The sequence below is a fragment of the Dama dama genome, chromosome 18 (assembly GCF_033118175.1).
Source record: "Dama dama isolate Ldn47 chromosome 18, ASM3311817v1, whole genome shotgun sequence".
NCBI lineage: Eukaryota > Metazoa > Chordata > Mammalia > Artiodactyla > Cervidae > Dama > Dama dama.
In genome coordinates, this window is record NC_083698.1 from 112,127,692 (window position 1) to 112,139,847 (window position 12,156).

General features: G+C 42.6%; 1 protein-coding gene across 2 annotated transcripts in view; it reads left to right on the plus strand.

Moving 5' to 3' along the window:
* Positions 1-10,501: 10,501 nt before the first annotated feature.
* The window catches only part of RNF32 (ring finger protein 32), a 35,883-nt gene continuing 34,228 nt past the window's right edge, over positions 10,502-12,156 (plus strand). For both annotated transcript variants that reach the window (XM_061166212.1, XM_061166213.1), the window contains exon 1: positions 10,502-10,631. The gene's annotated coding sequence lies outside the window, so the exon portion shown is untranslated. The remainder of the gene's footprint in view (positions 10,632-12,156) is intronic.

The following is a 12,156-nucleotide window of genomic DNA, read 5'->3' on the forward strand; positions in this document are numbered from 1 at the left end:
CCATGCTAGCACTAATCTAAAGAAAGCTGGAGAAGTTGTATTGATTTCAAACAAAGCCAACCTAAGGAGAGGATAATTATCAACGATAACAACAGGCATTTCATGATGATAAATGGGTCAATTCTACATGAAGACAAAACTATTTTTAATGCATATGTACCTAACAACAGGTCAAAATATGTGAAGCACAAACTTACAGATCTGAAAGAAGAAATAGGTAAATCCACTATTGTAAGTGGAAACTTCAACAGCCTCCCATCAGTAACTGACACATCCAGCCTGTAGAAAATCATTAAGGACATAGTTGAGCTGACCAGCACCATCAATCAACCAAATTTAATTGACATTTAAAGAATAGTTGATTCAACAACAGCACAGTGTACTTTCTTCCCGAGTTCATATGGAATATTCATCAAGATAAACCACATTCTGAAACTAAACTGCTGCTGCTGCTGCTAAGTTGCTTCAGTCGTGTCTGACCCTGTGCGACCCCAGAGACGGCAGCCCCCCAGGCTCCCCTGTCCCTGGGATTCTCCAGGCAAGAACACTGGAGTGGGTTGCCATTTCCTTCTCCAATGCATGAAAGTGAAAAGTGAAAGTGAAGTCACTCATTGTGTCCGACTCTTCGTGACCCCATGGACTGCAGCCTGCCAGGCTCCTTCGCCCATGGGAATTTCCAGGCAAGAGAACTGGGGTGGGTTGCCATTGCCTTTTCTGGAAACTAAACTACTAGTTATCAATAACTGAAACAGTTCGAAAATGCTGAAATATTTGGGGAATCAATTACACATTTCTACATAAGACATGAATCAAAGTAAAAAGTCTCGAGATTCTTTAAAATACTTTAAATAAATATGAAAATGTAATTTATTGAAGTTTGTAGGATGCATAAAAAGCAGTACTTAAAGAAAAATTTATAGTATTGAATACATGTTAGAAAATAAGAAAACTCTAAAATCAAGAATCTTGGCTTCTGCATTAGCAATCTAGAGCAAGAAGAGCAATATAAACCAAAAGCAGACCAAAGTAAGTAAATATTAAAAGTTAGTGCAGGAACCAATGAAATTGAAAACAGGAAAACAACAGAGAAAAATCAACAAAATCAAAGCTGGTACTTTAGAAAGATCAATAAAATGCATAAACCTCTAATCAAGAAAAAAAGAGAAGACAGAAATTGCTAGTCAGAAATTCAAATGGGATTATCAATGGATTGCTACTGACCCATTGGACACATAAAAATAGTAAAGGGATATTCTGAACAATTTTCACACCCACAAATTTGATAACTTAAATTACACAGACAAATTTCTTAAAGGATACAATCTAACAGAACTTTTAAAAAGAAAAAGAGATAATCAGAACAGCCTATATTTAATAATAATATAGGTGCTAAAAAAATTAAGCAGCAGGTCAACAGTGTTTCACTACTAGACTTTTAAAAAAGAAATCACACAAATTTTCTACAATCTCACCCAGAAAAACAGAAGCACTACCCTGATATCTGCACCAAATAAAGGTATTATAAGAAAGAAAGACTACAAACCAATATCCCTGATGAAAATAGATACCAGTTTCTCAACAAATTATTAGCAAATAGAACCCAACAATGCATGAAAAGAACTACATACCATGACCAAGTGAAATTTAATCCAGTAATGCAAAGCTGGTTCAACATTCAAAAATCAATTAATCCATCACATCAACAGGCTAAAGAAGAAAAATCATATAATCCTATCAATAGATGCAGATAAAGCATATGACAAAATTCAACACCCATTCATGAAAATAAACTCCTAGTGAACTAGGGATAGAGGGGAACCTCCTTAACTTGATAAAGAACATCTGTGAAAAACCTAACAGCTAACATCAGACTTTACTGTGAGAAGATAAGTGCTTTATCCCTCTCATGGGGAAAAAAAGCAAGAATGTTTCATTCCACACCTATTCAACATCATACTGAAAGTCCTAGATAATGCAATAAGACAAGAAAAGTAAACAATAAGAATATACATATTGGGAATCTTTGTTCTCAGAAGATATGATTCTCTACAAAGAAAATCCCAAAGAACTAGCAAAAAAGAAAAAAAAAGTCCTGGAACTAATAAGCAATTATAACAAGGCTGCAGGATATAAGGTTAATACAAAAAAGTCAATCACTTTTCTGTATACCAGCAATGAACAAGTGGAATTTGAAATTAAAAACAGAGCACTATTTACATTAACTCCAATAAAAATGAAATACTTAGGTCACGACTGAGCAACTTCACTTAGGTTTAGCTCTAATAAAATATGTGTAAGATCTACATATGGAAAATTACAAAACTCTGAAAGAAAGCAAAGATCTAAATAAATGGAGAGATATTCCATGTCCAGGGAAAGGAAAACAATGTATTTAAAATATCAGTTCTTCCCCAATCTGATCTATGGCTACAACACAACCAAAATCCCAGTGAATTATTTTGTGGAAATCAACAAACTGATTCTACAGTTCATTTGAAAAGGCACAAGACGCAAAATGTTGTTGTTGTCCAGTTGCTAAGTCATGTCTGACTCTTTGAGACCTCATGAACTGCAGCACGCCAGGCTTCCCTGTCCTTCACTATCTCCAGGAATTTGCTCAAACTCATGTCCATCAAGTCAATAATGCCATCCAACCATCTCATCCTCTGTTGCCCCGCCCCCTCTCCTCCTGCCAGCAAACTATTCCAGAATCAGGGTCGTTTTCAATGAGTCAGCTCTTTATATCAGGTGGCCAAAATATTAGAGCTTCAGTTTCAGCGTCAGTTCTTCCAATGAATATTCAGGGCTGATTCCCACGATTGACTGGTTTGATCTCTTTGCTATCCAAGGTATTTCAAGAGTATTTCAGCGCCACAGTTCAAAAGTATCAATTCTTTAGCTCTCAGCCTTCATTATGGTCCAACTCTCACATCCATACATGACTACTAGAAAAACCATAGCTTTGACTAGACAGACCTTTGTCGACAATGTCACGTCTTGGCTTTTTATTAAGCTGTCTAGGTTTGTCACAGCTTTTCTTCCAAGAAGTAAGCATCTTTTAATTTCATAGCTGTGGTCATTTGAAAAGGCACAAAACCCAGAATAGCCAACACAATACTAAAGAAGAACAAAGTTCAAGCACTAACCCTCCCAACTTAAAGACTACATTATAAAGCTATAGTAATCAAGGCAATGCGGCATTGGTGAAAGAGTGGACAGATAAATGGAAGAGAATAAAGAGCCCAGGGGAAAAAAGAGGGATCTAGACACAGACCTTGTATCTTTCACAAAAACTAACTCCAAATATATAATACACCTAAATGTAAAATGTAAAACTGTAAAATTTACAGAAGATAAACTGTGAGAACATCTAGATTACCTTGGCTTTGGCAATGACTTTTTACTACAATAACAAAAGCACAACCCATGAAAGAAAACAAATTTTAAAGATGGACCTCATTAAAATTTCAAATTCTGTTTTGCTAAAAACATAGTTGTTGTTCAGTTGCTCAGTTGTGTCCAATTCTTTGCAACCCCATGGAATGCAGCACGCCAGGCTTCCCTGTCCTTCACTATCTCCTGGAGTTTGCTCAAACTCATGTCCATTGAGTCGATGACGCCATCCAACCACCTCATCCTCTGTTGCTCCCTTCTCCTCCTGCCCTCCATCTTTCCCAGCATCAGGGTCTTTTCCAGATGAAAAAGATAAGACACAGACTGGGAGGAAATCTTTGCAAAATTCATATCTAATAATGGACTTATAGTCAAAATATACAAAGAACTTTTACCACTCAACATAAGACGGTATCTTAATTTTTTTAAGTGGGCAAAAAATCTGAATGGACACCTCACCAAAGTAAATACATAGACAGCAAATCAAGATATTAAAGATGTTCAATATCATGTCATAAGGAAACTACAAATTAAAACAAAAAATGAGATGCTATCACACACTTATTAAAATGACTAAAACTCAAATAACTTACCATTTCAAGTACTGATAAGGATATGGAGCTAGTGAGGATTCAAAAAGTACACTTTGGAAGATTGGCAATTTCTTACACAGCTAAACTTGGTCTTCATATAATCCAGCAATCCAAATGAGTTGAAAACTTATGTCTACACAAAAACTTGCTCTCAAATGTTTACAACAACTTTATTCATAATCACTGAAACTACCACAGAGTCCTTCAGTAGATGAGTAAACAAACTGTGGTCCACCAGACAATGGCATATTACTCAGCAATAAAAAGAAATGAGGTGTCAAACATAAAAAGACATGAAGGAAACTTAAATGCATGTTGCTAAGTTAAAGAAGCCAATCTGAGAAGGCTACACACTGTATGAGTCCAACTCTATGAAATTCTTGAAAAGGCAAAACGACAGATAGTACAAAGAAGGGAGGGAGAGATTTTTACAGTAATGAAATCCTCTGAGTGGTACTGTAATTGTGGACACATGATGTGATGCAGTTGTCAAAACCTTTACAACTATACAAAAAGAGATGTGAATACTTAAAACTATAAACTTTAATCAGAATGTATCAACACTGGTTGGTCTTTTGGGACAAATGCAGCATACAAATGCAAGATATTAAGAATGGGAAACTGTAAAGAAATGCTTTGTATTATATGCTTAATTTGTCTATAAATTTCATTAAATAAATAAAATGTTATTAATTTTTTAAAAATCTGGATTTGATCAGGATTGAGTCCTCATTGAATATATAAAAGCATCAGCTGATCCAACTTTCAGAGAAACTGTGCTGTCGATGCAGTGGCTAGAAACCAGCATGCATTTCTCTTCCAGGCGACTGTGGAGTTTACACAAGAAACCTGGAATTTGTAATGCTTCCCACCAGGGCTTCCCTGGTGGCTCAGCTGGTAAAGAATCCATCTGCAATGCGGGTTACCTGGGTTCGATTCCTGAGTTGCAAAGATCCCCTGGAGAAGGGAAAGGCTACCCACTTCAGTATTCTGGCCTGGAGAATTCCATGGACTGTATGGTCCATGGGGTTCACAAAGAGTTGGACACAACTGAGCGACTTTCACTTCACTTAATTAGGGCAGAAAAATCACAAATATCTGAGCAGAGTCAGTACTTGCTTACTCCAGTGAGTATGCATAATTGTCCTTGGAACGGTTCTTAAAGTGTCTGGTGCAGGAGAATCACAGAGCAGTGGGCGTGAATATCTTTATCATGTCAGTCATTCCATCGTAACAGGACACTCCTCTTCTCCAAAGTGATAAATCAATTCTAAATATATTGGATTCACCAACAAAGAATGAATTTGCTCCATTTTCTGTTCAGAAAACAAGTTTTTAAAGGAGCTCTTTGGCTATGCCCATGACTTTAAATTATAGGCAAGGCACTGAAACACCGCAATCCCTCTCCCACCCCCACCCTGCCCCGGTGTAGGAGATGTTGTCATCAGTGTCTCTCTATTGATATTTTAACATGAACAGGAATGATGCAGTCATTGTACTCTTGTCACAGATATAAAAATACAGATATGCCTTTGGCCAGAAGGGATGAAATAACTCCACCTAAGCTCTTTTTCATTTCTTCATTACAAACAAAACAAAACCCCTTTATAATCTCTAGGAAAAAGAATATTTTAGAAAGTCCCCCCACTGGTGTAACAGCCTTTACAAGATGGCTGCTGCAGGACTCAGAGAGATGGTAAATTTCCCAACAATTGCTGGACCTCATATATTGCAAAATATAGGAAAAGACTAGTTATTTGGAAAAAGGACTTGAGTGGAAGTAAGATAAGAATTAGTGATGAATCTAGAAATATTAGTAGAAAGTTAAAGGCAATTCTAAAGATTCAGTGAAATATATTAAAGGAAAGGCATTTTCGGTGACCGGTAAAATTGAAAGCTATCCATAAATTAAAGGTGGATTCTGCGCCACTGTTCTTCATGCTGCAGGTTTATTTTCAGCATTAAGGACAGTGCTAAGAGAGGCTAGAGTGGAATATGCATTGAGTGGGACTAAGAATATTCTGCAGGCAACAAAGGAGAAACGTGAGAGCACTAACATTTAATACGTGAGGGTGAGGAGGAGGTTAAACTAGGAAGAACCACTCTAATCCTGCCTGGTGTCCATCAGCACAGAGTCCGTGGTCTTGGCAGATGGGCAAACTTCATCTGTGTGGACCAAACGTACTGAGAACCTAGACTCTCCCACCACTAGTGTGCAAGGGCTGGTCTCTGCAGTAATAGTGGGAAAACCTCATTCTCAGCCAGGAGACAAAGTCCAAATGCCACCTGTCATAGCTGGATATTTTCCTGTGTGGTAGAGAAGAACACGCCGGACTCCACACCGACTCTCACCTCTGTGCTCTGTGCTTAGTCATGCTGGCTCTGCAAGTCTGTAAAAGGACATTGACTCTAGCCTGAAACATACACAGGAGCCCTTTCTCAATGCTCTGCCTCCCAGGAGATAAAAATGTGCAGAACAGAAAATACCAATTATCTTGCTGGAGAGTCAAAGGAACACTGTGAACAAAGGATTCTGACACCAAGAAGTATGCAACAAGCCCCTCCTCTTTGGGTTAAAAAAAAGAAGCCTCAATGCTGATTTGGGTAAAATGGTTTTCTGGGACACTAGTCCGCCATCTTCTCTGTCTGTTGGCTTCCCAAATAAAGTCACTACCCCCTTGACCCTGTGGATTTATCTGTGGATTTATCTGACTGTCAGGCTGCGAGCAGTACACGCTTGGACTCAGGAATACCTGCACTGCTCCTACACAGACAAAATAGAGTATACGATTCCCCCATCATAGAAATGCTTCCCATCAAAGAGCCAGCCCTGCCCGCCCTTGGCTGCCCCTGCTTCGAGGTGTGTGGGCACCATCACCCTTCTCTTCACAGTGTTTGTGCCCGGATCTCTGAACTACAGCTCCACACAGGAGGCCTCCTTCTTCAGTGCGTGGAGAAGAGCGCACAGCGCACTCACTCCAGGCACACCCGTGTCTTCTCTCCGCATCTAAGCGGAGCAGCCAGCCTCAGCCTGTCCTCTCCACCCACATCTCATCTCCTCCCCAGGGTTTTCTCCTCAGACCATTCCCAGGACATCCAGTTTGTGCTTCTGAAATTCTCAGATATTAATAACGCAAGTGTAAGCAGAGAGGTTAGGGGGTCCCCAGAGAAAGGGACCCAGACACGGCTTTCTAGACATAAGAGAAGCCATTTTTGGTCTCAGCCATTGTGAGATCTAAGCCTGGCCACAGTGCTGGCCCTTGAACAGGTCTCAGTCATTAATGATATTAAAGGAAATACAGAACCAAAGACGACACAATCAAGAAACAACAATTCACTGACAGAACAGAGTCCACGCTCCCCCTAAAGGGTGCAGGTGACAGTCTGATACGACCACAGTCGTCGTTCAGGCGCTCAGTTGTGTCTGACTCTGCAGCCCCACGGACTGCAGCCCCCTGGCTCCTCTGTCCATGGGATTCTCCAGGCAAGAATACTGGAGTCAGTTGCCATTTACAACCACTGAGTTCTGCAGGAATTAAGGACCCCCCCCCCCCCCCGCAAGGAACGGGATAGAATGATGATGTTGACCCTTAAAGACCAAGGCTTAGATAAACTAAAACTTGGACTCTGTTGACCTTCACCCCAATGCAATGCTGAATTATCCTCTGCTCAGGCCCCTTCACGAATGTGCATTATGAAGTGAAAGTTGCTCAGTCGTGTCCGACTCTTTGCAAGCCTGTGGACTACACAGTCCACGGAATTCTCCAGGCCAGAATACTGGAGTGGGTAGCCTTTCCCTTCTCCAGGGGATCTTCCCAACCCAGGGATTGAACCCAGGTTTCCCGCATTGCAGGAGGATTCTTTACCAGCTGAGCCACCAGGGAAGCCGAATTCATGAATGTGCATGTACCTTAGCTTAAAACTTCCCCAACTTGACTGTTCTGGGAGGCACTGCCTTGGGAAAGATCCCCAGGGTTCTCCTCACTTGCTCCAAGTAACCATTCCTTCCTTCTCCCTCTCTTTGGCTTGGTTGTGTCTTTTGGGTCAACATCCACCAAAAAGGGAACCTGGTTTTCAGGTGACATGAGTGCTTATATAAAGGGCATTGGGCAATACTGCAGAGAACGTATTCAGGGGGGTTTCAGAGCATGCAAACACAGTCTACATAAGGCATTTTTAAGCCCATCTTTAAACAAACAAACAAAGACACTAGAAGCATAACAAACTATAAATCACTGATAAAAGGTTTCTTGGAGTGAGGTAGGTGGGTCATACATGTTATTGAACCTTTCTCATCCACGAATGTCACATTTTGAAGATGAATATAAGACTCTATCTGAAGGACAGGTGAGCTATGTGGTCCTCATAATGTCTTCAAATATCAACCACATCAGCTATGCTTTCTGTCAAGAATTACAAAGTAACAATTGCAAGACTAAATTTTTAAGCAAATGCCTGCAGAAAAGTATTCTATGTCACTAAGAAGAAAGACCCATTTCCTTAGGATAGAAAACATGCAGACAGTAAAACAGTCTTGAAAGTTGAAACACTTGGATGGAGGGAAGGAATTTTTTTTAATGGGAACTTTTCTTAGATGTTGGAAGTTTAAAAAGAACAAATACCTTAAAGTTGATATAAAGATTAGCAGGCACTGTACTAAGCAGTTCACATACATATGCTGTTTTAGCCTTATCCGTACAGGCATGGGATGCTCCAGGCAAGAATACTGGAGTGGGTTGTCACGCCCTCCTCCAGAGGATCTTCACGACCCAGGGATAGAACCCACATCTCCTGCATTGGAAGGTGGGTTCTTCACCACTCATGCCACCTGGGAAGCCCTGTTTTAACCTCACCAAAGCCCTAAAGTGGTAATAGTATACCTATTTATCATCTGAATTCTTCCCGTTACAAGTAACAGAAAATCAGACCTCTCAACTGCCTGAAGCTTAAAGGGAAGTTATTCACTCAGGTTAACTGGAAAGACTCAGAGTTGGGTTAAAGCCCCTTCAGGACTTAAACTACCTCACCAGGGCTTGGACTCTGTCCAATTCTCCGCCACTTCCTGTTGAATCCCGATCTGAGGTTCAGGACAGCCCCCAGCAGCTTCCTGCTCTCACCCTGTGAGGAGAAGCACAGCTGCAGCTTCACGTCTTCCCCTGTTCCTGCACTCAGCAGGAAGAATAAAGGAATGTTCCCGTAGCTCCCACAAGTAGACAGAGTCCATCTGATCAGACTCGCTCGGGCCCACGTGCTTGCCAGTTATAAGTCACTGTGGCCAGGACACCGAGACTTTCTGCTGAGCTGAGGCTGGTCGTATGCTCCATCCCAGGGCGCCTGATGGTGCAGGGCTCATGGACGCTGACGGGAGGAATAAGAAATGCCCCCTTTATGTATAGAACCCAAAAGTAAGACCTATCTGACTGATCCCAAAGCTCTGGCTCTCTCCTCTGTGCTGGAGGGACACTCCCAGTCACAGAACAAAAGGTTCTCCGACCAGTGATCCTGCCTTGTCTCCTAGCCCCATTACCATCAGAACATCAATCAAGGTTACTGTGTTTGTTGGAAAAGCTTCCAAGAGTATGTGAAGATTAATAACTTAAAATTCACTTCATTATGAATTTAATTTGGCTTTACCAAAAAATCTTAGCTTAATTTTAGTCGGTTTCTACAAACTTTCAAACAAGAGTGGCCACCTTAGAAAATTTAGTTCCACTAGGAAAAAAAAACCTTCAATGAAGCTTCTAATTGTCTTGTTTCATCAATATAATACCATTCATTCCCATGTTACATCACTAACGTGTCAACAATCAACGATCTATTTCCAACCAACTTGGTAAGTTCTTTAGACCTCTCTTTCAGAGCAGTGGAGAAAAAAGGGACTATTTACATTTTGTATTTTGTGTCTGTACTTTCAGCTGAACTTCATTTCAATTAAGTTGAAATACACAGAGTCAGTGTCTCAACAAGCTTCTGTTGGTCTCCGGGTTGGGCCAGAGTGAGGCGTTAAGTACGGCATCCAAGCTTAACTCTAACAACTAAAAAGCCAAAGTAATGTACGAAACAGTGGATTTCGGACGCTGGACAACGGACAGTGCGTGATGTGATGCTTAGAGAAGGGAAACCAGGTGGGCCCAGGCGAGTCCAAGCCATAACCGAGGCAGAGCGGCGGCCCCGCGGCCCGGGGCAGGCGGGTTCCAGGAACCGCGCGGGGCCCGTGGGGAGAGAGCCGCGGGTAGAGCGCCCCGGGCCGGGCCGCACGGCAGCCCGCCTTGCCCGCCTGCGCGCGCAGCGCGCCCCCGAACGAGGGCCGGGCGAGCGGGCACGCGCGGCGCGGCCCTGTGCGGCGCGCGGCCGACGAGCGTGCGCGGTAAGAAAGCCCTGCCCAGGCCTACCGGGCGCTCGGCAGGGCGGGCGAGCATGCGTGATGAGGCTGCAAGCGGGTCGGGACCGGCGAGCATGCGCAGTGTGGCAGAGCCGCGGCGGACCTCCGGAAAGCGGTTCCCGGCCCGGGGCGGCTCGAGGCTGATGAGCATGCGCGCTGGTGCTAGCCTGGCGCGGCGACGGTTGCTAGGCAACGACGAGCCGCGTCGGTGGAGGGCTCCGGCCGCGGTTGGCGTGAGGCGGGCGGGGTCGATTGCGCGGCAGGTGTGGTCTCCGGTGGGGTACGGGGGAGGGGAGGTGGAGGGGGCGCCCTGAAGGCGAAAGGGGTGGGTACTGTCCTGCCCAACTGCTCCGCGGCCATCGCTTGGGAGGGCCTGAAGGGTCAGCGCTTGGGAGGGCCTGAAGGGTCAGCGCTTGAGAACCGTAACCTGCCCGTTACTGAAACGCTTCACGTGTACAGTTGACCCTTGAACTCACTGTGAACTGCTGAGTCCTCCCGTGTGCTGTGCGCGGATGTTCTTCAATAAATACCGTGCTACAGCGCCTCACCCTCCCTGGAGCAGGACAGGAGGGCGCCTGGGGCTCGAGCGTCCTGGGGTCTTGGTCAAACCACTGGTACCCAGGGACCGGAGGATTTCAATTACGTCTGTCTCTGTGCTTCTGGCCAACCTAGGTGCAGTCTCATCAAAAACGTAAAAGGAGGGATTCCTGAGTTATAAAACGTAATAAGACAGTGTCCAATTGTCTTTTAAAAATTGTGTTTCTCTTGTATGCCTGTATTTTTAACTAGGGTGTTTATGAATTAGCTTAAAGTCACTTAGACAAATTGGCAACTAATTACTTTGGCACCACAGTAGTGTTTTTATATTACCAAGTCCTACATCTTTTAACTAATTGTTAACAATGGAATTTACAAAGAAAGAATATTCCTATTAATTTTAGCTCTAAATACTGGCTAAGGATTAACTTTCTAACCCTACCATTGCCACAGACTAATTATATAATTTTGGAGGAGTCAGTAATCTCTGGATGTTTTCTCATTTTAAAATGAAGTTAGCATGTGTGTGCGCGCGCGCGCACGTGCGAGCTCAGTTGTGTGCGCCTGTTTGCGACCCAAAGTGAAGTTGGACTATACCTCAAAAAAATGAAGTTGAACTAAATACTTGAAAATAGTTTCTAATGCTGAAATTTAATGACACTATAGGACTTAGAAGGAGCACCGTTTTTAAAAGCTCTTATCCTGATGTTAATCACAATGGCTTCCGTGAGATAAAACTGTCAACTGCAGATGGTTAGCTGTGATTATTAAACAATTTTTAGGATGATGTAAACTATAATCTGCCAGGTTGTGGGCGTTTTTAAAGTAGAAGATTCTGGTAGTAATCTTTCAGCATTTTAAATGTCTTCTGCCATTTCTTCAGCCTAGACTGTTGTGATGAAACATTGGATGGAAACTTCCTTCATGCCTTTCTTGATGCCAGAATTGAAGGGGAATGAGGTTGCCATGGAAATGGTCACCTCACTTCTAGAGGATCTTGGCAGCAGCTAAGCCCTGACTTTTCTCATTCTACATTTCTCATTCGACACTTTCTCCTTAGGAAGTTCATTCTGTGGGACTAACTGGATGTAGGTGTCCATCCTGAAACTCACATTAGGGATTACTTCCTTTCTCGTCTTACAATCAGGCCCTCAGTACTGCTCCCTAGATGACTTCAACAGGGTACTGTCTCTCCACACCCCAATGTATTTTGGTCTCTTGTCTTCTCAGATGGTAAAGAATCATAAGATA